The sequence below is a fragment of the Balaenoptera ricei genome, chromosome 1 (assembly GCF_028023285.1).
Source record: "Balaenoptera ricei isolate mBalRic1 chromosome 1, mBalRic1.hap2, whole genome shotgun sequence".
Taxonomy (NCBI): Eukaryota; Metazoa; Chordata; class Mammalia; order Artiodactyla; family Balaenopteridae; genus Balaenoptera; species Balaenoptera ricei.
Window position 1 is genome coordinate 76,872,975 of NC_082639.1, and position 23,559 is coordinate 76,896,533.

Here is a 23,559-nt window from a genome sequence, read left to right on the forward strand (position 1 = left end):
CCTCTATTCCATTCCTATGCCGCCTTACTTTTGAAAAATAATTCTGTGAGTTGAAATTTGCTTTTTATTTATTTTGTAGGAGCTCTTCGAACCAGCACAAACTCTTCTGAAGGTTTAAAAATATTACTTGGAATGGCAAAACCTGCCTTAATGCTGAAAATAGAAGGAAGGGGACTTACTTCTTTGGATCTGTTCTTGCCAAGCCTTAGAGAGGGAGTGTCATGATGGTTATGAGCTTGGGCCTTAGAGCTAGACCACCTGAGTTGAACACTAGCTCTGCCACTTCCTAGCTATGAATCTGTGGGCAAGTTACACTCTGGGTGCCTCAGTTTCCTCATGGGGATGGCAGTAAAAATGCCTACTTTCTAGGGTTCTTGTGAGTTAATAGATATGAAGTACTTAGAACAGTGCTTGGTGCATAAAAAGTTCTCAATAAATGTTAGCTACTATTTTTGATTAGTTGGTAACTTAGAACTGTTGCAGACATATTATGGATGTAGACTCACAATGTTCACTCTGGGCAGTATAGAAATATCTACTGAAAAAAGGGAATTGTGTACATAAACATGATATAGCTCAAGACAGTTATATCTAAATTAGGAGAACAATTCTTATGTGTCTCCACAGTCTACTAAGCCACCCCTTAAGGCAGATCCCTTTTTAAATGGCCCTGAGCCTTCTATATCCAGTTATTAGGGCTCCCAAACCTTGGTGAGTAGTTATTTCTTACATGTAGTCTATTACCTTGCTTCTAAGGATCATTTTGGCTTCTTCAGATATAACGTAGGCCCTGGTCACTTGTTCCCTAACTTCAGGAGATACACATTAGGGTCTCGGAGCTCCACTGACCTTCCTTAGAAGGATGGGAGTCCCAGAATCCCAAAGCCTCTTTTCTAAAATCCTTCTCACAAAATTCTTCCTTAATTTCCACTCTCGGGGCCTTTTTATGTCTTTAATGTGAATGGCAGATTTCAAGGATTATGCAATTGTTTCTTCTGTATTTCTCCTTTTGGAAATTTTGCATATGGTCTGGCAATTTCTTTGGAATGCAACATCAATTGTATCTTGGTGCATGAGTCAGAACTTCCAATTTAACATTCTGTTACGTTTATAAACCCATCCTTTGTACCTCATCATGGTACATGGATAGAACATTTATAACTACCCAAGCCTCAGTGTTGATCTGATAGAGTTAGGGGTAAGGAAGGAAGGAAAGTAACATCTATTGAGTTCAACTAATTTGCTCAAGACTCACATAACTAGAAAATGGCAGAACCAAAGTTCCTGTTCAGATCTGTATGTTCTAAAACCCAGGTTCATTTGCTATATAATGAGGTATTTATGCAAAATCTACCCAAGGAAATGCTTGTTTACACTCCTTCTTCCATAAACTCTCTTAGTTATATTCATCATTCTCTTAAAATGCAGTCAAACAATTTTGGGTTTTTGGTAAATATAAGAAAATGTCAAAAATATAGTCAATTTTTTCCTTCTCACCCACCATCTTTCTTCTACTTCATGAATGAGGCATGGGAAACTTCCACTTTATAGCCTTTGAGAGCTTTTAAAAAAATTATTAAACTAACGATTTTGGCATTGTCCCAAGATGATGTGTTTATTAATTTGGTTATAAATATTTGAACTCCATACTCTAAATTCAGTTTGTCAGATAAGAGAAAATCATGTTAATGTGTATTTATGATTTATTTCTTCCCTGATATCAATGTGAGTTTCAGAAACCAAAACATGGCTTCTTCTTTCTAACCCTAACAGGGAAGACAAAAAGAAGCAGATCTATCTATCAGAATGCCTTAAAACCAGTTTTTGTCCATACCTAGATACATACCTATGAAGCTTTAGAGCACCAAGGAAAACAATGAACTCTTAAGAGATTCAATACAGGAAAAAAACAGGTTACTTTCTGGGGAATGAGAATCAGAAAGGCATTTGACTTCTTATCAGCAACACTGGTTGGTGGAAGACAATGGAATGATGCCTTCAAAGTTCTGATGGAAAATAATTTTGACCATGGAAATCTATCCACAGCCAAAACCTAGTGAAGTAGTGAGGGAGAAAACATATCAAACATGTAATAGTAATAAATTATAGCTGATATTTCTGAAGAAGATAATTGAGAGTGAACTCCAGCAAAATGGAAAACATCATGAAGGAGGAAGGCATGAGATCCAGGAAATAATAGCTCTAACCTAGAAGGGCAGAGAGGGAAGTCCCTTGGTGACAGCTGGGCAGTCGCTAAAGAGCAAGCTATCTGGATGGGAGCAGAAATTCAGAGACAGCTGGGTGGATGTGTCAGGAAAGAAAGAGATTGGTCCACAAGTAAAAATATTTATATAATCATGATCATATAAACCCTGTTTATACATTGTAGGTTATTAATTGTTAGAGTCAATTCCTAGACAAACCCACAGAAGGCTTAATTATGATTATAGAAAAGAACATAAATGTTATCAGTTTTGACAATGTAAATATATGAGTAGAGTTGACAGATAATGGGGTATGGAATGGGGGCAGTGTGGAGGGAGAGGGAAAGATAGAGCCAACAATAATCTTATCAAACATATATAAAGTTGCTAAAATGAGAAATAAACATTGGCTATATTATTTGACACTACAAATGTAACCAGTAAGAAAATCTAAGCTATAAGTATTAGAAATTGGGAAGACGGAGGTAGATAGAGTGGGAGGGGGGAGTGTAAGGGAACTAGATATCATTCATAGCAGGGGTGAATAGTTATTGTTTAAAGCTGATAAAAAGAGAAATAGGGATATAGCCCTGTTAGAATTAAAATAAGCACAGAAGTCCAAAGAGGCATTTCTGGAGCAGCAGGTGATTAAGAAGGGGGTGACTTGGAGCAAACCAAGGACCGCTTAGAAGATCGCCTCTTGTCATCTTCATGATGAGCAGGAGATGTAAACCTACCAGCTGGTTAGCCCAGCCTTAGATGCTACTGGATGTGGGCCAGGCTGGGCAGGAACTATCCAGGTTAATCTTCATGATTGGAATCCAGGTAATGGGAAGTGGAAACTCATGTTTCTCTCTGACCAGCTATGAAGTTGTAGTTCTTATACACCGTTTCCATTTTGCCCTCTCACTCCATGTACCACTTGTTTTACCAATGACTCACGTAGTTGACTTTGCTCCTGGAAGAAACTCCTAGAAAAGTTGGAATTTCTCTTTTTACTACACATTTTACTCCAAAGAAAGTGTCAGTCAGGGCTAAAGCAATAGTCTCAGGGCAGACAGGCAGTTTACGTCTGATGACAACATTGTAGCAGAGTATTGCAACCTGCTGATTTCAGAGTGAGTGCAGGGCACTGGCTGAGGTCCTGGGCAGCCTGAAGCAGGTGAGACAGGCGAGCAGGGTACCTGCCTCATAGCTCAGAGAAGACTATTGGCTGGAAAGCGTTTTCCCTTTGTTTTTCTCTGTTGCTTTAACTGGGTGAAACGTTGCTCATACTGGATTTCTAAGTCTGATAGCCTAAAGCGAGTTTTGGCCAGATGACTTTTATGGACAGTTGTGTTTACTTTGTGAAAGTGGAAGCAACAATAAGAATTATAGGAATTTATAGGTTTTAGCAGTTGTTTAAAATTATTTTTTACAGAATGCATTTGCCAGAGATTAATGTTTAGGAGTGGCTGAAACACTCAGAGAGCCTCAAACACTTTATGGTATGTTGAGATTGAGAATTTTCAAATGTGCCCAGAGTTTCTAAATTCTCCGAAGCCCTTCTGAGACCTTCTCTGAAAGAACACTTGGCCCCTGTCAACATGTTTACTATGTGTCCTCCATCATTTGCAAGGTTGGTTCCAATAGTACATCAGGAAATGGGATTCTGGGGCACAGAAGTAATACAGAAGAGTGGATTTGAGAATCGCCTATTCAGATTAATCAAATGGGAAGTTAAATCTATGGTCTATATAGTTTGGTAATAAAAGAAACAATATTTCTCCAATCCATCAAGTTCCTATTCTTCAGACAACTTTCCTCAAGTCCTTGGCAGGATACACCCAAGACTAAGAACTTATAATTCTCCAGCAGGGGAGGAAGGTTCCTGATAACGGGTCTTGTTTTTCACCACCTCATGGACACTTTTTGGACTCTTCATTGTAAGAGTCTTGGAAACTATTTGATTGTGTGTCACCATTTTCCTAAATACTGATTAGTTTTCTTTCACTCTGATGGAGTGGTTGCTGAAGATGAGGTTGGGAATCGCTACCAAGCATCACTGAGCCTGGGCCCTACAGGAATCCACCTTCATCTCCCCTCGCTTTTCTTCTATTACCTTTGTGAATAGCTCATCTGTAGAAATCCTTCCATGTCCTTCGGTAGACTTGGCACCAAGCAAGACGGAGATTTTCAAGCTCTCCAGCAGCAGAGATTCAGGCTGTCGCCCCAGAAGCTGCACCTGGACTGGACCCATTTGTACCGATGGCACTGGGTCCTGCACTATCTGCAGAGTCCTAAAAATAGCTCTCAATTAACATTGCATTTCAAGAATTGGAAAATTTCCCAGAAGTCCATTCTTTTCTCCTTTTTCTATTTCATTACATTTTGCAGTAATAATACACAAGCCTGCAGAAAACATGACGGGTAATGAAAAAATGTAATTAATATAAGCAGTGTAAAGCATGTTTTTTTTTCTCTGTTGTCCTTGCAGAAAATTGCTGCTTTAAACCAAGCAGGATGTGAAAATGCATAAAACCCCCCTTTAATCTGCTGTGGTTTGTAAATATCTTATGCAAAACAGTTAAGTCAACTGTCAGATTTTTTTTTTTTTTAATGTAAGTCACATATTCTTGTAAAAAACTTTTTTTCCTGCAGGACAAATTGACTGATTTGGACAACTCCTTTTGAGGGGGGAGGAATGGAGGTGATGGTAAGGGTTTTCAACAGTAAACCTGAAAACAGGAAGAACCTGATTTTTGGATGGCAACTTTGTCCATCAGATTCATCTAAACAGCAGTTCAGTGTGCTGCCTCTGTGTACACTCAATTTTGGTTCAGTACTTGGGAGAAGTAAGCATTCTTGCTACTATTTCACACCGATACACCCCATCCCATTAATTGAAATAAAGTGAGAAAGAGGCCCAGAGGCTGTGGTCTATGCCGGCTTTCCTCAGACCATTTCGGTTTCCTTATCTGGACCACTAGCAACATCCAGAGGTGTGTGGCTAGAAGGTCACAACAGAATTTCAAAGCTGAAATACAAAACTTTATTCCCAGAACATCTTCCTGGGCTGGAGAAGAAAATGCTTATGATTTGTTTTCATTTTTTCTTTCCTATTTTTTTTTTCCAATTGCAGCTGACATACATGATTGGTTATTATTTATTTCCATCTCATTCTGGGTTCTGAAAGTTTCCCCAAGGCCCTGGTGTGTGTGAACTTTCAGATTTCGCTTGGGAATGGCTGGCCTCATCCCCTCTGCTCCACTGGTATCCCTGGTGAAGGTATGTTCCCCCAGCTGAGAAGCGGTGCTCCACTCCTGTGGCATTCTGGGAGGCCATTTGGAGTCCCAGATGCAGGAAATGAAATAATCCACGCTCATACAGTCACAAAGTGCCCATCTGGCACCCAGGAACCCTGCATGATAGGAGCACACAGGCGTGAGCTCACTATTGTTATGGCATTTCATAAACAGAGATGCAGCCAGCTAGAGAAGAAGGACTTTGGGATGATAACGATCATTTTCCACTCCCCTCCCTTTCTGCCTGCTACCCTCCAAACATACACGCACACACACACCCATGCACACACACACACCCCTACACACACACACACCCCTACTCACACACACCCCTACACACGCACACACACACACCCTACACACACACTCACACACACCACTACACACACACGTGCACACACACGCATGCACACACCCCCTACTCACACATACCCATACACACGCACACACACACCCATACACACGCACACACATTCACACACTCGCACACTACACATGTGCGTGCACACACACCCCTACTCACACACACCCCTACACACGCACACACACGCACACACACCCCTACACACACATACACACACACACCCCTACACATACGTACACCCCTACACACACACGCACATGCACCCCTACTCACACACACCCCTATGCACACACCCCTACACACACACACACTCACATCCCCACACACCCCCTACACACACATGCACACACACTCACACACACCCTACACACACACACACACCCCTACACACACACGCACACACACTCACACACACCCCTACACACACACACACCCCTTAACCTTTTTAAACATAGGGGCCAGGGAGAAAAAAGCGGGGGATCCATCCTCCAAAAGACAACATTTTTTTCCAGAGGGTCTGAAGGAGAAATTTCCATTAACAGCTAAATCCCTCCCCACCACCTCTCTGTGCACGTTATTGTTTTTATGCCCTGCATCTTAGGACTCACAGGCGAGGGTGTGAAATGTGACCAGTCAACTCTTCGCTAGCTCACTTCTTGTACATCACCCTCAAAATAAGGAAAAGCAGCAGCGGGAGGGATTTCATAAATCCCACAACCACTGCACTGCTTTCTAGTCCTGAAACCAAATTCACAGGAGAATCTAGTAACTGACCTCAAAGCTTTTTCTTTAGTTTCCTTTTAAGTGTTTGTGCCAAAGTAGGAGCAACAGAAGCTCAGCAAAGGAGGTGTGGGTTGGAGAACAGCTCGGGCTGAGAACACGCGTGTGTGAATGAGAAAGGGGCGACCCTCCTCACACAAGCTGGATGCTGACATTGAACCCCAGTTATAAGAAAGAGCAAGTCAGACCCGGTAACTAAGCCTGCTGGGCAGGGGTAACGGTTACACCAGCTCTCCTTTTAATCTGTGGCGCTAACTCTATTATCCTTTAAAAACACAGATTTCTAAGAGACTTGTGTCCAGCGATAAGAGTGAGATCCCTAATGGAGCAGGTAACTCAGGACACTGTGAAGAAGTCCAGCGACAAGGGCTGGGCTTACATCAAAGACCGGTTAAGTCATGTGCTGATTTGTATTATCCTAGCATTAAAATGAGGGAAAAGAATCACTGTAGACGTCTCACTCGATGTTGTTCTGAACTGTAATAAAAAACATCAGGTTGCATTACCCTTCCCAAAGATCACATTCAGCTCTCTCAGCACTTCCAGCCTCCCAAGGAGACATTTTCAAAGCAGCTAGATTTTTCGGCCCCAGAGAGGAAAACAATCACAGAAACACAAGCAGAGCCCATCCCTGGCCCCTGCTGACCAAATGGCAGGCACTTGGGAGAAACAAGCTGGCTGGAAGGTGTCCCAGCGGAATAGAGGCTCCTGGAGTCCTGAAGGCGAGGGAGGAGAAAACAAATGGATCTCTCCTAGGGGAACCAGCCCTTTCCTCTCAGGCTCTGCTCCGCCTTCTCAGAGACTGGAATCTGCTTGCTTGCCAATGAAACCAAAGCACCGAGTGGGTAGCACAAGGCGATGTTTGTAAATATGACAAGCCATTGCAATATTACAGCTTTTCATTTGGAAAGTCACTTAGGCAAGAAATGATTACTGACCCATGATATGTAAATGACGGGAATGCAGAAATTAGTATTTGGGTCAACTTGTATATTTTTCAACCATGAAATGAAAATCTCAGTGTTCACATTCCAATTCATACATGAAAGCATCACGGTGCTATTAGTTGTCTATTGTGTTAATTTATTGTTGTCTTAGTTCGTGTTTTCAGAGCCACCATGAGGGTATAGATCCACTTTCTATGCACTAATGTTGCAACTGGAAGAGGGGAGGATGCGTCTCTGGGCCAGCTGGTGTCCTGAGGGGGTTCTACTTTAGTTGAGGAGAAAGCAAGTGATTCTGAAGGAGAGGCTAGGGGGCTCCTCTTCAAATATTTCAAATATGGCATAAGTCTATCACTTCCCTTTCTTTTGAGTTCATAAATCCACAAGAATGTGTTGGACAATTGGGCTACTGTGACAAGTTCCTAGGTGCCTTTGGGGACACGAAAGATACCTAAAAGGACCTTTGTCTTTAAGGTTGGAGCAAAAGAGACTCACTGTGGAAAAAGTGCAGGAACTCAGAGGGAGAGAGAATTTAGGAAGACTTTTTGGAGGAGGTGATATTTCAGCTGGTTTTGAAGGGTGTTAGAAGGGAGGAGATGAAAGGAAGGAGAAGAGCCGTTCCAGGCAGACAGCAAGCGAAAAGTCCCAGAGGATGGAGTACCATGCTGCATAAACCGAGGTCCCCCTTCACTGAAACAGAAAGTGGCTATCGAAGAGCAAAGGTGTGGGAGGACATACAGAGAAGTCCCCCAACGTGGGCCTCTGAAGACCAGTGAGAGTTCCTTCCCAAGTGAGCCAGATGAAGGCCATGGGAAAGCAGTTTGGGCCTACCTAGATTGTGTAGAAATGCAGCCAGGATTGGAGCTGGGAGACACTGTGGAAGGAAGGCCAGTTGGGAGGTAGGATTAGCAATTTAAAGTCAGGGAAAGAAGGCCTGGAGCCGGGGTGCTTGTCACATGTGTTAGGAGAAACGGCAGAGGGATGGGCAGGAGAGGGTGATCTGGGAGGCAGGAAACAAAGTGTTAGGGGATGCATCTGAATGCTGTGTGGAGAGGGAGAGAGTTACTATCAGCCCTTACATTCAGTGGTTTTACAGAGCAAAATGCTCACGTGATGCCGAGAGTAAGTGGGGTAAGGAAATATTGACGGTTTTGCCTTTTAATCTAATTAATTGGCTAGAGGGAACTCTGGGTATTTCCACTGTGCAACTACATCTCCTCCTCTTGTAACCTCCTACATCATAGCTTCGAGATTGGGTAGTGCTGAGATCTCTGGCTTCATTCAACGTTGGCCCTTGGAACTGGGTGTGCCAGCCCCTTTAAGCACAGGCACTCAGTCAGACCCTTTAGCTGGGGGTCTCAAGGTCAGAAGAGATATTCTGCCCAAGAGGTGACCTGAGGGCAGGACAGTTTTGAAAAGGTGGGTTAGACCAATTGTTCTCAATGGAGTTTATACTGCCCCCTACAGGGTGCTTTGGAAATTCCTAGTAACATTTTTCGGATGCCACCAAACTGGGTGGGAGCCAGGGATGCGAGACATCCTCTGTTCACAGGAGAGTCCCACACAAAGCAGAATCCTGTGGCATCTCACATGGCTTTTCAATGTCCTGCCAGGCATTCATGTAGGTAAACCTGTTTATACTTAACTAAGCCTAAAACCTAACTCCAATTTACATAATTTGTTACCCAGTTTTAATACACACTAAATTTTCTATGAATTTACAACTACTATATATATTAAGGAAAGATTATACATATATATATTTTTAATTTAATTTTATTTATTTATTTTTCATACAGCAGGTTCTTATTAGTTATCCATTTTATATCCATCAGTGTATACATGTCAATCCCAATCTCCCAATTCATCACACCACCATCACCTCCCCCCGCCGCTTTCCCCCCTTGGTGTCCATACGTTTGTTCTCTACATCTGTGTCTCAATTTCTGCCCTGCAAACCGGTTCATCTGTACCATTTTTCTAGATTCCACATATATGTGTTAATATACGATATTTGTTTTTCTCTTTCTGACTTACTTCACTCTGTATGACAGTCTCTAGGTCCATCCACGTCTCTACTAATGAATCAGTTTCGTTCCTTTTTATGGCTGAGTAATATTCCACTGTATATATGTACCACATCTTCTTTATCCATTCGTCTGTCGATGGGCATTTAGGTTGCTTCCATGACCTGGCTATTGTAAATAGTGCTGCAATGAACATTGGGGTGCATGTGTCTTTTTGAATTATGGTTTTCTCTGGGTATATGCCCAGTAGTGGGATTGCTGGGTCATATAGTAATTCTATTTTTTGTTTTTTAAGGAACCTCCATACTGTTCTCCATAGTGGCTGTTATCAATTTACATTCCCACCAACAGTGCAAGAGGGTTCCCTTTTCTCCACACCCTCTCCAGCATTTGTTGTTTGTAGATTTTCTGATGATGACCATTCTAACTGGTGTGAGGTGATACCTCTTTGTAGTTTTGATTTGCATTTCTCTAATAATTAGTGATGTTGAGCAGATTTTCATGTGCCTCTTGGCAATCTGTGTGTCTTCTTTGGAGAGATGTCTATTTAGGTCTTCTGCCCATTTTCTGATTGGGTTGTTTGTTTTTTTAATATTGAGCTGCATGAACTGTTTATATATTTTGGAGATTAATCCTTTGTCCATTGATTTATTTGCAAATATTTTCTCCCAATCTGAAGGTTGTCTTTTCGTCTTGTTTATAGTTTACTTTGCTGTGCAAAAGCTTTTAAGTTTCATGAGGTCCTATTTGTTTATTTTTGTTTCTATTTCCATTACTCTAGGAGGTGGGTCAAAAAAGATCTTGCTGTGATTTATGTCAAAAAGTGTTCTTCCTATGTTTTCTGCTAAGAGTTTTATAGTGTTTGGTCTTACATTTAGGTCTTTAATCCACTTCGAGTTTATTTTTGTGTATGGTGTTAGGGAGTGTTCTAATTTCATTCTTTTACATGTAGCTGTCCAGCTTTCCCAGCACCACTTATTGAAGAGACTGCCTTTTCTCCATTGTATATCCTTGCCTCCTTTGTCAGAGACTAGTTGACCATAGGTGCATGAGTTTATCTCTGGGCTTTCTATCCTGTTCCATTGATCTATATTTCTGTATTTGTGCCAGTACCATATTGTCTTGATTACTGTAGCTTTGTACTATAGTCTGAAGTCAGGAAGTCTGAGTCCTCCAGCTCCTTTTTTTTTCCCTCAAGAGTGCTTTGGCTATTCAGGGTCTTTTGTGTCTCCATACAAATTTTAAGATTTTTTGTTCTAGTCCTGTAAAAAATGCCATTGGTAATTTGATAGGGATTGCATTGTATATGTAGATTGCTTTGGGTAGTATAGTCATTTTCACAAGATTGATTCTTCCAATCCAAGAACATGGCATATCTCTCCATCTGTTTGTGTCACCTTTGATTTCTTTCATCAGTGTCTTATAGTTTTCTGAGTACAGGTCTTTGACCTCCTTAGGTAGGTTTATTCCTAGGTATTTTATTCTTTTTGTTGCAGTGGTGAATGGGATTGTTTCCTTAATTTCTCTTTCTGATCTTTCATTGTTAGTGCATAGGAATGCAAGAGATTTCTGTGCATTAATTTTGTATCCTGATACTTTACCAAATTCATTGATTAGCTCTAGTAGTTTTCTGGTGGCATCTTTAGGATTCTCTCTATATAGTATCATGTCATCTGCAAACAGTGACAGTTTTACTTCTTCTTTTCCAATTTGTATTCCTTTTATTTCTTTTTCTTGTCTGATTGCCATGGCTAGGACTTCTAAAACTATGTTGAATAATAGTGGCAAGACTGGACATCTTTGTCTTGTTCCTGATCTTAGAGGAAATGCTTTCAGTTTTTTACCAATGAGAATGATGTTTGCTGTGGGTTTGTCGTATATGGCCTTTATTATGTTGAGGTGGGTTCCCTCTATGCCCACTTTCTGGAGAGTTTTTATCATAAATGGGTGTTGAATTTTGTCAAAAGCTTTTTCTGCATCTATTGAGATGATCATATGGCTTTTATTCTTCAATTTGTTAATATGGTGTATCACATTGATTGATTTGCATATATTGAAGAATCCTTGCATCCCTGGGATAAATCCCACTTGATCATGGTGTATGAACCTTTTAATGTGTTGTTCGATTGTGTTTGCTAGTATTTTGTTGAGGATTTTTGCATCTATATTCATCAGTGATATTGGTCTATAATTTTCTTTTTTTGTAGTATCTCTGTCTGGTTTTGGTATCAGGGTGATGGTGGCCTTGTAGAATGAGTTTGGGAGTGTTTCTTCCTCTGCAATTTTTGGGAAGAGTTTAAGAAGGATGGGTCTCAGCTCTTCTCTAAATGTTTGATAGAATCCACCTGTGAAGCCATCTGGGCCTGGACTTTAGTTTATTGGAAGATTTTTAATCACAGTTTCAATTTCATTACTTGTGATTGGTCTGTTCATATTTTCTATTTCTTCCTGGTCAGTCTTGGAAGGTTATACCTTTCTGAGAATTTGTCCATTTCTTCCAGGTTGTCCATTTTATTGGCATAGAGTTGCTTATAGTAGTCTCTTATGATTCTTTGTGTTTCTGCCATGTCTGTTGTAACTTCTTTTTCATTTCTAATTTTATTGATTTGAGTCCCCTCCCTATTTTTCTTGAGGCGTCTGGCTAAAGGTTTATCAATTTTGTTTATCTTCTCAAAGAACCAGTGTTTAGTTTCATTGATCTTTGCTATTGTTTTCTTTGTTTCTATTTCATTTATTTCTGCTCTGATCTTTATGATTTTTTCCTTCTACTAACTTTGGGTTTTGTTTGTTCTTCTTTCCCTAGTTCCTTTAGGTATAAGGTTAGATTGCTTATTTGAGATTTTTCCTGTTTCTTGAGGTAGGATTGTATTGCTATATACTTCCCTCTTAGAACTGCTTTTGCTGCATTCCATAGGTTTTGGATCATCGTGTTTTCATTGTCATTTGTCTCTAGGTATTTTTTGATTTCCTCTTTGATTTCTTCAGTGATCTCTTGGTTATTTAGTAACGTATTGTTTAACCTCCATGTGTTTGTGTTTTTTATGTTTTTTCCCTGTAACTGATTTCTGATCTCATAGCAATATGGTTGGAAAAGTTGCTTGATATAATTTCAGTTTTCTTAAATTTACTGAGGCTTGATGTGTGACCCAAGATGTGATCTATCCTGGAGAATGTTCCGTGTGCACTTGAGAAGAAAGTGTAATCTGCTGTTTTGGATGGAATGTCCTATAAATATTATTGAAATCTATCTGGTCTATTGTGTCATTTGAAGCTTGTGTTTCCTTATTAATTTTCTTCCTGCATGATCTGTCCATTGGTGTAAGTGAGGTGTTAAGGTTCCCCACTATTATTGTGTTACTGTCGATTTCCTCTTTTATAGCTGTTAGCATTTGACTTATGTATTGATCATTATGTAGTGATCATTATGTAGTGTCATTATGTAGTGTGCTTCCTTGTCTCTTGTAACATTCTTTATTTTAAAGTCTATTTTATCTGATATGAGTATTGCTACTCCAGCTTTCTTTTGATTTCCCTTTGCATAGAATATCTTTTTCCATCCCCTCACTTTCAGTCTGTATGTGTCCCTAGGTCTGAAGTCGGTCTCTTGTAGACAGCATATATATGGGTCTTGTGTTTGTATCCATTCAGCGAGCCTGTGTCTTTTGGTTGGAGCATTTAATCCATTCACATTTAAGGTAATTATCCATATGTATGTTCCTATTACCATTTTCTTAATTGTTTTGGGTTTGTTATTGTAGGTCCTTTTCTCCTCTTTTGTTTCCCACTTAGAGAAGTTCCTTTAGCATTTGTTGTAGAGCTGGTTTGGTTGTGCTGAATTCTCTTAGCTTTTGCTTGTCTGTAAAGTTTTTGATTTCTCCATCGAACCTGAATCAGATCCTTACTGGGTAAAGTAATCTTGGTTCTTCCCTTTCATCACTTTAAACATATCATGCCACTCCCTTCTAGCTTGTAGAGTTTCTGCTGAGAAATCAGCTGTTTCTCAGCTGATTTCTCAGCTGTTTCTCAATCTTATGGGAGTTCCCTTGTATGCTGTCATTTATCCCTTTTTGCTTTTAATAATTTTTCTTTGTCTTTAATTTTTGCCAGTGTGATTACTATGTGTCTCAGCATGTTTCTCCTTGGGTTTATCCTGCCTGGGACTCTCTGCGCTTCCTGGACTTGGGTGGCTATTTCCTTTCCCCTGTTAGGGAAGTTTTCGACTAAAATCTCTTCAAATATTTTCTCGGGTCCTTCCTCTCTCTCTTCTCCTTCTGGGACCCCTATAATGCGAATGTTGGTGTGTTTAATGTTGTCCCAGAGGTCTCTTAGGCTGTCTTCATTTCTTTTTATTCTTTTTTCTTTATTCTGTTCCGCAGCCGTGAATTTCACCATTCTGTCTTCTAGGTTACTTATCCCATCTTCTGCCTCAGTTATTCTGCTATTGATTCCGTCTAGTGTATTTTTCTTTTCAGTTATTGTATTGTTCGTCTCTGTTTGTTCTTTAATTCTTCTAGGCGTTTGTTCTTTAATTCTTCTAGGTCCTTGTTAAACATTTCTTGCATCTTCTCGATCTTTGCTTCCATTTTTTTTCCGAGGCCCTGGATCATCTTCACTGCCATTATTCTGAATTCTTTTTTCTGGAAGGTTGCCTATCTCCAGTTCATTTTGCTGTTTCTCTGGAGTTTTATCTCGTTCCTTCATCTGGTCCATAGTCCTCTGCCTTTTCATTTTGTCTATCTTTTTGTGAATGTGATTTTTGTTCCACAGGCTGCAGTATTGTAGTTCTTCTTGCTTCTCCTGTCTGCCCTCTGGTGGATGAGGCTATCTAAGAGGCTTGTGCAAGCTTCCTGATGGGAGGTACTGGTGGTGGGTAGAGCTGGTCGCTGCTCTGGTGGGCAGAGCTCAGTAAAACTTTAATCTGCTTGTCGGCTGATGGGTGGGGCTTGATTCCCTCCCTGTTGGTTGTTTGGCCAGAGGCAACCCAGCACTGGAGCCTACCTGGCTCTTTGGTGGGGCTAATGGCAGACTCTGGGAGGGCTCATGCCAAGGATTACTTCCCAGAACTTCTGCTGCCTGTGTCCTCGTCCCTGCAGTGAGCCATAGCCACCCCTTGCCTCTGCAGGAGACCCTCTAACACTAGCAGGTATGTCTTGTTCAGTCTCCTATGGGGTCACTGTTCCTTCCCCTGGGTCTTGATGCACACAGCACTTTGTGCATGCCCTCCAAGAGTGGAGTCTCTGTTTCCCTGAGTCCTGTCGAAGTCCTGCAGTCAAATTCTGCTAGCCTTCAAAGTTTGATTCTCTAGGAATTCCTCCTCCTTTTGCCGGACCCCCAGGTTGGGAAGCCTGACGTGGGGCTCAGAACCTTCACTCCAGTGGGTGGACTTCTGTGGTATAAGTGTCCTCCAGTTTGTGAGTCATCCAGCCAGCAGTTATGGGATTTGATTTTGTTGTGATTGCGCCCCTCCTACCTTCTCACTGTGGCTTCTCCTTTGTCTTTGGATGTGGGGTATCTTTTTTGGTGAGTTCCAGTGTCTTCCTGTAGATAATTGTTCAGCAGTGAGTTGTGATTCTGGTGTTCTCGCAAGAGGGAGTGAGTGCACGTCCTTCTACTCCGCCATCTTGAACCAATCTCCTAAGGAAAGACTATATTTTGTTTTGTTCAAAACTTTGCCAAGAATTGGGCATTGAGAAAATCACAGTGTAAGCATTTGATTACTTCTTCAAACCTTCCATGTGTAAATACACATTATTGTATTATGAATTACTTTCCTTTTGTTTCTCCTTTCTATTATATTTATGGCATTATATTGGTGTTTTAAAAAGTATGTGTCTGGGTAATATATATATACAATAAGCAGTCCTTTCTTGGTATTTTCAGGGATTGGTTTCAGGACCCCTGTGGATACCAAAATCCGTGGGTGCTCAAGTCCCTTATATAAAATGGTGTAGTATTTACATATAACCTATGCACATCCTCCCGTATACCTTAAATCATCTCTGGATTACTTATAATACCGAATACAATGTAATGTTATGTAAATACAATGTAAATGCTATGTCAATCGTTGCTGGTGCATGGCAAATTCAAGTTTTGCTTTTTGGAATTTTCTGGAACTTTTAAAAACTAATATTTTCCATCTGTGGTTGGTTGATTCCTTGGCTGCAGAGCCCTCAGGTTCTGAGGGCCGATGGTATACATTCTATAAATTTCATTTCAGGATAGTAAAGGGAGGGATCATAAAATATTTGTTATAAAAAGGAGATGTTGGGTCTGATGGGGTGAGAACCATGGAGTTTGAAACACAAAGAACTTAGATATGACACCTTATAAGTGACCATCTTTTATTGTTATTTTTTATGATGGATCAATTAATGGATCTCTGCTGATCCCCTATGGTAAGCCTACAGTGGTTCAAGCACCATATAAGCATGAAAAAGAAGTGCAAGTCTCAGAATTGTATCTCACACCTTGGCCTAACTGGCCTGGTGACTTACCACAGGTTGGGATAGGCCAGAAGAGAGTGGATAAAACGTGATATCCTGGAGGTTACGATCCTGGTAAATAATTGTGAGTTTGGTCCAAGATGAATGATCTAACAGTGGGAGCCTGAGAGCACTGGAAAGTCTTGAGAGGTCCAGCAGACAGAAGACTGTCAGCATCAGGGGCAAATGGGTACAGAGCATGCAGCCCAAAGCACCAGGCTGGGGACAAGAGATAGAATTCCACCCCTTACAGAGGGGCCAGGCAAGAGCAAGGCCCTGCCTCAAATGAGCACACCTAGGGCCCAGAAACAAAGGAACAAATCTGAAAGCTAGGACCCAAGACATGGTGAGACTTAGGATTGAAGTTTGCAGTTCAGCTGTTGATGTTCAGGGCAGACCAGCAATGAGAGGGTCTCCGTGTTGAGTCATAGATGCTGGGGTTAGAGCAGCTTAATGTATTCTGCTGCAAGTGCAGATGGATTCACTGGCTGGGTTTTGAGGAGGAAGCCAGAATTGGAGGCAGAGAGCCATGCTGGACCTGACACTAAGTTTTGTAACCTCACTGGAAGAACCAAAGTATAAATACATAACGAATGAGTCAACTGGACAATCGTTAGCAAAGGGTATGGGCAACAGTTCAAGAGTATCTGAAAACCCTGTATGGCCTCCCTTGCATAAAAGAGGGCATGAGACTCCAGGACATGAGAGAGACTTCTGGGTTGGAGTAGTTTCTGAAGGTTTCATGGAAGAACAAGGGCTGGAGCCAGCCTGTGAAGAACAGATGAATGAATAGTTGAATTCATTCATCCATTCACTCATTCATTCAACACATACTTAGGAAAGCCTTGCTATTCGACAGGTGCTGGGAATAAAGAGGTAAATAAGAGAGAGCCTTGGTGACACAGATGACAGGCTCACCTGGGGTTCAAAGAGGTGAGCAGGCTAGAATGAGCAGCTTTCAGCCCAGGACTTGAGGGAGTTCCTAAGGCCAGTGAGGCACACCCAGGGTCTGCCTTTAAGGAAGTGCTCTTTTTGCTACCTGAGCTGCAGCTAATCCAGCATCAATTGTGCCGGGCATAATTTCTACCTGCTTTAAGGCTGAACCTTAAAGGAAACTAAAACTGTAATTAATATAAACTCTTAAGAGTTAGGGGTTGGCCAACTTTTTCTGTAAAGATCCACGTAGAAAATATTATAGGTGTGTCATGAAATAGAATTCTTATATTGATTTTTTTCAGCTATCTAAAACCTTAAAATCCATTTTTAGCTCGCAGGCTGGATTTGGCCTGTTGGCTAGTTTGCCATAGATCCCTGGTCTACACATTTCCTTTTGTCCAGAGACCAAGAAGACATTCAATCGTGTTGGTGAATGATAAGTAATATTTATTATCAGTAATATTTTGTAGAACATTAAACATTGTCTGATGTTATATTTATATATATAGTCCCACTTGACCCTCAAAATGATACTACTAGAGTAGGTAAACCACATCACCATTATTCCTCATTTCACAGGTAAGTGGACTGAAGCTCAGGAACATTCAGCCCTTGCATTAAGTCATAGAGACTTGGAAACCAGCGGGACACTGGATCTCAGTCTTTTGATTCCAGAGCTTTTCCTTGATCTCTAGCTATTTTGAACTGACTATACAACCAGCTTATTCACAACTTTCACAGGGTACTCTGGTTTTCAGTCTGAATGCATTTTGGAATTAAAGGCTTACACTTAAAAAGCAAACAAACACACACACAAACAAACATCAAATAGGTTCTGAATTATGTCAGTGCTACTAGGGGAAGAGGATTGAATAGATTGTTCTATGTCCAGGCACTGTCCTAAGTGCTGGGGACTCACCACTAAATTCAATAGACACAATCCCTGCTCTAACGAATATAGTCCAATGAAAATGATTCTAACGATAATGACACAAGAGTAGGAGGAGTAGCAGCTACCTAAATGCCAAGTATTGTGTTTGGAGTTACGGGTGTTTTATCACTAATATTCAAAGTAGTGTCATAAAGTGGGTCTTATTTTCTCCGCTGTGTAAATACTTTAGTAACAGTAGCTAACGTACGGAACTTAGTCTGTGCTAGGAACGAAGTGCTCAGAGGAGATAAGAGAGCAGGTAGTTGGCCAAGGGGGATCTGAAATTGGGTCTATACACCCTGGAGTCTAAGGCCTTCTTCTTTGTGCTGAAGCAAAACCCTGTGCCATGGCTGGTTGACTGTTCCCCCCCACCCCCTTTCTATGTTAGGTTCCCTATCTTAGTACTTTGTCATTTACGAGGGAAGGCAGCCAGAGAACACTTACTCATTAGTGCTGTACACTGTGATGACTGCTGAGATGGCACTTCCGGTGTCATATAATGTTATTTTCTAAAGCTTCTAACTCTGAAGTAATTGCCTCACAGGTTATGATGTCATCAGTGTTCAAATGCTATTGTTGACGTGCAGTTGGGCAATTTTAAGACATAGGCATCTGCTTCAAGGTTTAAGGGACACTGAGTTTACTTTAAAAACACTTTAAAAAGAAAAAGTAGATGGGAGTGATGCACTGCTTGGAATCCCTGCCTTCCTCTGGCACACTCCTTCCACCTTTACTTGCTTTATTCAAAGGAAGTCCACTGAAACCTCTTTCTAGTATGGTTAATGTTATTTAACTTGCATGAAGGTAGCAAAGTGTAAGGTTCAGAATCCAATGACCTTTCTTTAGCTCCTCAGCCTTTTGTGGGACAGGTGCACAAGGGAGATTTTGCAGAGCTCTTTCTTTTCAGTCCTTGGGAAATTATGGAACCTTAAGTGTGGAGGGGTACCCTTGGAGGCTTAATTTTAAATTTCCCAAGTTTTCTGTGATTGAGACTTCGGTAGAAAATAGATTTTACTTTTTTGCTTTAAAAAGGAATACTGAATAACGTGTCAATGGCTTTTCCTTATAAATACATTTATCTGAAGAGATTCATTATTGCATAAATTTTTCACAATTAATTTCAATTTTTTTTTAAAAAGATGAAACCCATGTTTTCAGCGTGGCATTAGGAAAGCTCAGTGATCACATATAATACCAATGTATTAAAAACTATACAGAAAAGAATCCATTTTTAAAAACCTGTAACTCAACAGACTACAAAATGACAGACTAGGTTTTCATGCAAATTAGCTAACTCACACTTATCAGAGAAAATATTTCATAGCATTAACAACACTGTCATTTTAGAAAAATTAAATGGGGCCCAGAACCACACATTTATTTTTACTACATTCATTATTCATTTACCTGTTTCTTTCCTCCTTTTCTTTTCTTTCTGTCTTCTTCTTTTTTTGGGGGGGGGGCGGAATTGTTAAGTTCTGAATTCAAAGTTCAGTAGAGGAAGAGCAGATGATTTTCCCGTTTTAGTGACCCCGTGGTTAGCAGCAATAAAGCACAGGAACAAATCTGGCTTGAAACGTGTCCAAACCCACATCTCCCAGTGAGCACAAAAAGCAGAAAAGTAAGATGTGCAGCGGATATTAACATGAGTAATCTTGGAAATCTAAATATTAAACATATGTCAAAGATTATCAAATGCACATCCACATGTCTTATAGAGATGTCTTTCATCCGAGGAGCTCCAGCCCATTTCAGTGTGCATGAGCTAGTTCTCTAGTCTCGAAGGCCTCATCAAAGCTTGGCCTATCCAGTGACAACAGCACCGTTTTTTATAGATAGGTGCTTGTGAAGCAATAACTCGTCAGCTCCCACACCTTCCTGAAAGACAGTCTTCTTAATCTCTCCCCCCACCTGAAGATAATGTCATTTAAATCCAAGTTGATTAAGTTATTTGCCCAGTAAGCTGCACAGTTTGGGAAATTTCCTCAGGTCTTTGATTTGTGTTCTGATGCTGCAGTCACTAGAACCCATGTTCAACTCCATCTACAGGGCTCATGTCATAGCGATCCAGGGAAGAATGTTCCAGACCCTGAGAAGTGTATTGTCTTAGCTCCTGGGAACTGTGTGACAAGGCTGTGATGGTTCCTCCTGTCCATTGGTAAAATGTGCTCATAGTACTTTGGCATCTTTTTCCCTCCAAACCTTATCCTGTGAGATAACTGAAGTTATACTTTGGAAATATTTATGGGTATAACATTATAATCAGGAGCTAGCCTAATTTTTTCTGCGTGTATATTGGCTGTTGAACGGTATTAATTTATAAACTCTCTTGGTGCAGCATGACCTTACTTTTTCTTAGCCTCAGTTTCGTCATCTGTAAATTGCTTAAGAAAAGCTGACTCTCGACATTTCACAAGGAGATCATGTTTATGAGAAGACTTTGTAAACTCTAGGCCTTTATACAAATGTGGGATGTTATCATTACCTTAAAGGCACATCTACCAGAAAGAGTCCCCTCACCCGCTCCCAGTGGTAACTGGTGCACTGAAATCCAATTTGGTTTTCATGTCCATTCATCCTTGGCACATGTCGCAGAGTCTTCATTATTAAGCTACCTGTGTTGCCTGTGCATACAGCTCAGTAGGTAGGCTGAGTGAGGCAGAGACTAAAGACAACCTTTGTGCTACTTCTCTCAGGGAGTCTGGCACCGAGTGCGTGCTCAACAAATGTGTTGTGATTTGAACTGAATTGTGTGGAGGTAAAAGGACTTGGGAGTGAATGAGGCGAGTGAATACAAGATAAAGTGCCAGTTTGGTCGAACCTCTCCAGGGAGGTGGTGTGACAGGCAGTGTCTGGGGCCCTGCAGGAAGACAGGTTGCTGGAGAACAAGAGAGAGGAACCAGCCATGGTCCACAGAGGTGGAAAGCGCCCAGAGCAATTGGGTGGGGGCATTGCCCTCTGGCCCCTCCCTCCTCCTCCTGATGACTTCTCCTCACCTGCTCCTCCATCTTTTACCACCCAGAGAAGGAGCTGCTCAGCCTTTTCTCATCTGTCGCATATAGGCTTTTCCTCATTCTGTGAGGTAGCGGAAGCTGAGATTCTTCGGGGAATAGCATGGATTCTCCAGCTCTGTTCTTCGGGGAATTTGCAGGAGCTATGGAAGAAAATCTGTAGACTGTCTCTCAATTGGAGTTTAGTGGGGAGAGGGAGGGATGTCATTTTAGCGACAGATCTGAAATATGTCAACACACTTTTGGGTGGAAGATTTGCTTACTGAATTCGTTCCTAAACCAAAGTGTCTGTTTTGGTCATCAAAGTAAAACATCAATTGTGATAAAAATAATGACCCTATTAATTATCTCTTTCGACCTAGTATGTTCTCCTAGAGCACATTTTGAGAAATAAAGTGTATTCTCAAATTGTTTGACTTGCTTTTGCAATGTGTCCCAAATAATCTGACTTGATTCTCCCCAAACACATTTGATACCACCGCCCTTCCCCGCTTTGGAATAGAAACTATTATTATCAGTGGAGGAATCGCAAAACCGAACACATTCTTCCCTTTCAAGAGCGAAGTGTTCAGTGAAAGGCGGGGCTACTTGCTATTGTCTGTGTTACGGAGGATGTAGTTATACCCAGCCTGCCCTCCTCTCTTCCTGCCTATTTATCTGTCTTTCATCTTCACCTTTATCTTTAACCTATGTCTCACAAGCTGAGCGTGCAAGACTCTCAGTCCCTCAAAACATCATCTATCCGGTAGACACACAAGTAGATCTGGGGCTGCAGCCGCTGCCTGAGCTATCTGCCTTTGGACTAAGGGAATCGTGCTCTGAAAGAAAAGCCTCAATGCAAAAATCACATTTCACTTGCTCTGGAATAATTTTCTTTTCATCCCTTTCCCAGCCACTTTCTCAGAAATACATAGAAAGCTTTGCTTTGGGTTCTAAGCTGCAAGGAATTGAAGAAAGAAAAGAGGACTTGCAGAAGATCTAGATCTGGGGTCATTAAAGTAGACCATTATTCTTGAGTGGATTCAGATGAGACTATCAAAAACTAATGAAAGTTGCTGAATGTGATGGCAGATCAGCACTCAAACACTAGTATACTTTCTCACTTCTACTTTAGAGTGAAATATTAGCTGAAAAAAAAAGAGTGTGTGTAGACCGAAACTCTAGTGACTTAATGTTCACATTGTCAGAGAATGGAGTATGTTTAAATGAAAATATTTTTAAAATATTGATTTAAATATATCACACTCAACTCCTAACTGATCAAAGGCTTAAAGTCTATTTATGGTGAGTAACACTTTATTGAAAACAATTCACTTTGTCATTTGCATTTATGTGTACATAGATTTACTGGAATCAACCAGAATAGTAAACTGCAGCCAATTGGAAAGTCAACATGCTTATTGCTATTTAGTTTATTTAAAAATGTGTTTAATTCTTTAGAGACACCATATGAAGAATATCATGGCCAGCTACAGGCATACATATTTTCGCCTGGGGCTTGATCACTGTAATCCAAGTATTTCAAAACTGTTTTCAGAACCAATGAGCAGCTAGAGTTGGATCAGATCTTCAGACTCTTAGAAATTGGGAAGAATATTAGAGCTTATCTAGTCCAGTATTTTTCAAACTCTCCTGATGATAGTAATTCCTGGTCCTTATTACAGACCTATTGAATTTGAATCTCTAGGGGTGGGGCCTCCCTCTGAAACTGTGTTTAAACAATGTGGTATTTTTATCATCAGGAAAGTTTGAAACAAACCTAGTCTACTGGTTCTCAGCCCTGGCTATGCATCAGAATTGTCTGTAGAGGTTGTTGAAAATACCGAAGGCTGGGTAGTGACTATATTGACTATTTTGAAAGCCATGTCGCACTGATGGTCTCTAGGTTGGAATTTACTTAAGACCACAGGACTTCATATAAATGACTGTTGTTGTTGTTGTTGTTATTGTTATTACTATTTCACTATTACTATTACAAGCATTACAAAAGATAACTTTTGGATAGTGATATATAGTCTACAATGTCTTTCTATATCCCTTATTCTCACAGCAGTTCTGTGAACTTGGATTATTATTTTTCATTTATGGGTGGAAAAGCTGAGGCTCAGTTAAGTTTAGAGTATTGCTTGAAATCGCATGTGTAACATTCAGTCAAGCTAGGACTTGAACTTAGGCCTTCTGACACCAAATCTGGAACATTTTCTATTGCCTCACAATGCCGTAAGAGAGGGCTTTGTTGCCTGTACTTTAGCAAGTGGGATGAAGTAAGGCAGGACATTAATTTTTCTTATTTAGTTATATGTGATTAACTTTGACCCTTTATTCCAGCTTCTTGATATCCTTACACGTCCTTGATTGATCACTCAGTATACTGGCTGCCTTGGATGATTTGTATCATCCACAAATTGACTGAGAAAGTCTCTATGTCCTGATTCAAATTATTAAAAACTTTGAACAGGACACAGCCAAAGAGAAAACCCACTGCCATATTTCTGGGAGAACTTTCTCTCTGTTAGCATTAAAACAGTAATTAATACATCGGCGGCCATTTTTCAACCAGCTAGAATTTTATGTACATGTGCCATCATTCTGC